Here is a 5,222-nt window from a genome sequence, read left to right as displayed (position 1 = left end):
GTGCCTTTGGATGTGAACAATGCTGTACAGTAGGCACTAAATGTTACTATAGTAGCATTTACTCAGCTAGGCTGGCCTATTGAACAATGAGGGGCATGTTAAGAAATATATTGGTACTATGAGTTCCTTAGGAAAGGGAGTAGAAGGCAAGTCATGATGTGGCATGGTTTCCTGGGCTGTAGGGAGAAAAGCTGCATAAACTCCACGTGTTTATGTGCCTGTCCGTGGCTGTTTGCACGGGCAGTAAATTCAGGGTTTCCTACGAGTGAAGAGCACACGTGCAAGGGAGCAGGGTGTTGAGATGCTAAAGTTAACACCACATAAGCTAGCTCTGGAGTCAGAAGCAATATAGCCACCACACCAAAGCACTGTGCTGGAGGTAACTGCCTCGGCTGAGATGCATGTGGTTACGGTATGATACAGTCCTTGCCTCTGGGGTCTCTGCCACTGTACAGCAAGGTTGTGAGGTGTAGGTATCTGTAACGACTGGGGGGGCCTTATCCTGCACTGCCTTGCCCAGAGTGGGGCATGTTCTGGGTGTCCTTGCGTACCTCTCCTTATGCACGCTGTTCCCGTGTCCAAAGGCAGAGCCTCTCAAATAGCTCCCTGAGAGCTGTACATGCTCCCTGCACTCCTGTACTGAGACAAGACAGCTGCAACTCGTCTCTCTTCCCCTTTGCCACCTACAGCAGTGAGGCGCGGCTGGCAAGGATTTAGCTCTCCTCAAAATCCCCAAATGTCTTCTGCCTTGAATGAACATGACCCATCCAGACCTCGATTAGAGGTCTACCGCCTCCAATCCTCTTGTGCATGGCATTTCAATATGATTGACTTAAACCCTGAGGGCTTCGAACCTGCTCTTCCTGACATGGATTAGTGCTGCTAAAATATGGGTACAACAGATGTCCCACAGGTGCCAATCTGCCCCTTAGGTGCCCCTAAGTGCATCTCCCTTGTTGCTACTTAGCAAGGCACTCTACAAAGTCCCTGCAGACACTGGCCCCATCTTGGAGAACTGCTAAAACTCTGTGCTTAAACATTAGCTCATTTAAAATGTGCTTATGGCATACAGTATTGCAAGAACTTGCCTGTAAAAGGCAAACACCTAAACAGAACATAAGCCATAAGTTACAGCTGGGAGACAAGAAGGCATTGGAGAAATCTGCAACAACATGAATTTCTCTGGGAGTTCCCATGGGGCTATCAGACCAGTTTGAAAAAGTTCAAATAAAGTAAGTTGCCCTCCTTACCCAGCAAAAGCAAAAGGAGCCCAGCTTTGCCTCATTGTAGGCAAAAGTAGCCAAGCTTTTGGGCAGAGGTCACTTCCAATCCCTCAGTAGGAAACAGTGCGTTCTGTCTCTTTGTACCGTATAGAAAGTTTTAAAGCAACTGAGCAAAGGTCTCTAAATTAGGACCAGCACAGCAGAAGGATAGTGACCGGTTGATGAAGCCTACTGGAGCCTCACTGGGACCTTCGAGCCAGAAACATTTCATCTGCCCCTCCTCTGTGCCACTGCACAAGCAGAATACACAAAGGACCCAAGCACAGCCTGGCCATGTTCAGGTGAGAGAACAAGCCCAGCCATGCTCACAGTCTTCACTGAAATCCAGAACCAAGGTAATTGTGCTAATTGCCCCACTGCTGGGAGTGCACAGGCAATTCCCCTACTCCTGTACCTGACAGTGTTCATATTGGAAGAGGTCCTGCTACTGTTTATAGATGAAGATTTTTTTTTCTGGAGGAAATTCTTGATCATGGAAATGTGCAGGAAGCTTCAGAATCTGAGAAAATTGTATTTTGCCTGAACATAACATACGCTATTGCGGTGTGCTGCTCAAACTAGCAGAAAAGGCTTATTTTCTTCATGTGGTTTAAACAAAACTGTATTTCTTTTTTCTTATAAGCCTAGTTGAAAACTACAAAGGGAGGAACTGGGTCAGATAGATCAAAGCCAAATTTAAAATGAAATGTCCTCGGAGCTGTCTGTCTGATGCCTGCAGTCTAGCAGGACATGTGCCAGTTTTACTCCGATCACTTCACTTCCTCTCCTTGCTGCCTCCATTTCAGCCCCTCAAAGCTTTTGCTGGAGCTCTTCTCTGAGGTTTGGACTCTGATTTTACAGCACCTAGCCCAGCTGGGACCCTGTCCTGAACGGAGCCTTTGGCAGGGACCACAGTATGGGCAAGGACAACTACAGCAGGGCACCTGTTCTGCTTAAAAGAGCGAAGATGCTTGACTTTGGAGGTCTGCTAACTTGCCAATTGCTTATCTGATGTGCAGAGATACTACATGAGTTTGAAGTGCTGCCCTTCAGGTTAATAATGTGTAATAGGCATGGACAAAAAGGAACAGAAAAACCTATGTGGTGTTTTGCAAAATGCCAAGTTTGCATTTTGGGCATCACAAAACTTGGAGCTATTTGGAGCCAGGATTTTAGTTGGGTGCCTTTAGTTTGGCAGTAAAACTCTTCTCAAATTCTATGCCTGACCTGGGTCCTAGGAGGTATCTCAAATTAAATCTTGAAATTCTGAAGTGGAGTATCTTGTTCTAGACTGCCTTAAAGTGCGGGAGGTGAGTTTTATCAGGATGCTGGTAAAGTTAGCTGCTTCTAGCTCAGGGTTCTGTGACTGTCTAATGAAGATCAGAATATCCTCCCTGATGGTTATCCGTGCTGCTCATCGGATGTAATGAGAGATTAGCGAAAGCACAGGCTCTGTTCTGCTCCACATGCTAAACTGAGAGCAGGGAAGGTATTGTACCAGATATTTCCTCCCATCTGGCAGCTCTGAAGTGTGCTCTCTATGGAGAGCTCGCTTTCCATATAGAAAGGTCACATGAACTTCACACTTACTAGATTTTATTAGCCAATTTTTGACATCCTTCCTGATGGCTCTACCACATGGCTAGCTTGAGCTCTTCATCCTTCATTAGCAGTGATAATGATGTTCATTTTCACTCTTTGCTCCCAGTGGCTACAAAAAAGCCTTGACCCCTTGATGACTGCTCAGCCTGCACTACTTAACGCTTTTGTGCAAACATGGTGCATACAATTATCCTACAAATTAAAGCACTCTGGAATAATTTACTGCTCAGACAGACCACCCCAAAAATTAGGCAAGTGTCTTTAGCACCCATAGGCACTAAACAGGACTGGGTAAAATAAATCCAACTTCAAAGATAAAACCAATAATTATGGTTTTATACTAACTTAGCTGAAACTTGCCGTGGGAGTATTTTGCAGCCACTCTTACCAAAATGTGCCTCATTTTGAAATGGATACTTTGTATTTGTACTTTGTACTTAGTGTTCATTCTAGCAAAGCCCCACAGCTGCTTTTTAAGTTTGCCATGACAGTGGTAGAATCAGCGTGGTGTTTTGGTATGTGGGTTATTTTTCAATGTCAGCTTTTATTAAGAAGTTACCTGTGATTTAATAGTAGAATTTGAGAGTGACCAATGGATGCTCCAAACCAGTACATCTATCTACACTGTTTTAAAAAATCTGATGAATTTTGAATTTTACATATTTGGGATTAACAATATGATAAACTTTTAATCTAGTGCCAAGAATTTAACATGTACCTTGTCTGATGTATTGCTGTGAACTGTTGACAGAATCACAACCTTTGGCTTGCTTTTTCCACACTTCCATGTTTTAAATCAATATTGATCAAAGACAGAAGCAGCCCGCAACGGTCAGCCTAGAACAGCAATTAGCCCAACAACTGGTGGATTCTCTAGAAAACCTCAACAATTCAGGGCTTTTGGTTTTTAGTTTCTGCATTATAGTTTTTTTAATGGTCCAGCTTCTCTAATGGAAATTTTTGCAAGCAACCATTAAGTACATGGCTGTCCTGAAAACATCTGTTGATCTTTATATAGTGCCTCTATAAATAGGCAGTGCAGCTATTGCATCCTTGTCTTAATGCTTATGTCAGCATTAATGTGACCAAAAAAAAAGTGTCTGTGGAAAATACCAGGTTCTTAAGGCAAAAAATTTCAGATGTCTCATTTCACCTTCCTATCTTCTACTGAGACATATGTTAGTCCTGTCCAGCTAACAAGAGATGATGGGGATTATTGCTATGGTACACTGCACATAAAATTAGGCTGAGAGCTGTTAAAATACTGCCTGATCAATAAAAATCCAGCGTGGTACAATGCCATGCTCTTTTGTTTAGAAACTTGGAATCCTCTTCTGCTTTAGGGAGGTCAGATAATGTCCAGTGGGGAGGAAATCTCCATCTTGTGCCTGGTAAAAATGCTGGAGCAGCGCTGCAGGTTGTTCAGCAGGTGGAGTGAGCCTTTGATTCTGCTTTCATGCTGGTGTAAAACTGGAGATATGCTGTAAAGTCATCAGGCCCAGCCGCTCCCCTGGTCAAAATGGGAGAAGGTTCACCTTGTACTGATGTCAGGGGCACCTAATCCATTGGAAGTGCCCAGATATGAACCCAGGACCTAGTTTTATTTCTCTACTTTTGCAAATAAAAAATAAGACAAACTTTTTGTTAAAGGGGCGTTGCCTTCTCTCTCTGTGTTTTACTTCTACTTATGCAACCAATTGAAAGTTATTTTAAATGTTAATTTTTATTAGCAAGTCTGCTCTTTTGTTCTGCCTCACTGACCAGCTGTTACAGCCATAAAGTACTGACAACGACTTTGCATTAAAGAAGATCAGATAATCTGTATTCTGGTAGGTCAGCTGATCGGTCAGGAAATGATAGCCTTATTCTCTCAGGGGTTATTGATATTCATATCCAGGGAAACACTCTGCACGGGAACAGCAGCAAGGTATACAATTGCTGAAAACTTTGTAAAGCATTATCAGGAATATTAATAGCTCTTCTTGCTACTGGGGGGGGGGGGGTCCTCCTAAAACAAAGCCTTAGTATTCGAACTTAAGTCGTATATTGTATCATCCTCTGATAAGCACAGAAGGAAAAGTTATTTCCTGAATTTTCAGTGTTTTCCTTTTTAAGATGCTCTTTTAACACAGGTGCGTTTTTAATATGTTCTTACTGAGTATTTTTTCACTACTTCTAGTAGTTAAATTTATAAACGTGATATCTGAAAATAAAACCTGTACAGAATGTAGTAGAGGACAAACATGTCTTCATCTCTTGTAGCAGCGTACTGTGACAGTATTGAATTTTCAGCTACCCAATCATTTTCTGAGTAACAAAGCTTGGGAACCAAACTAATTTGTTAAAAAGGAGAATGTA

This window comes from Buteo buteo, chromosome 1 (genome assembly GCF_964188355.1).
Source record: "Buteo buteo chromosome 1, bButBut1.hap1.1, whole genome shotgun sequence".
NCBI lineage: Eukaryota > Metazoa > Chordata > Aves > Accipitriformes > Accipitridae > Buteo > Buteo buteo.
Note: the sequence above shows the minus strand (reverse complement) of the source record.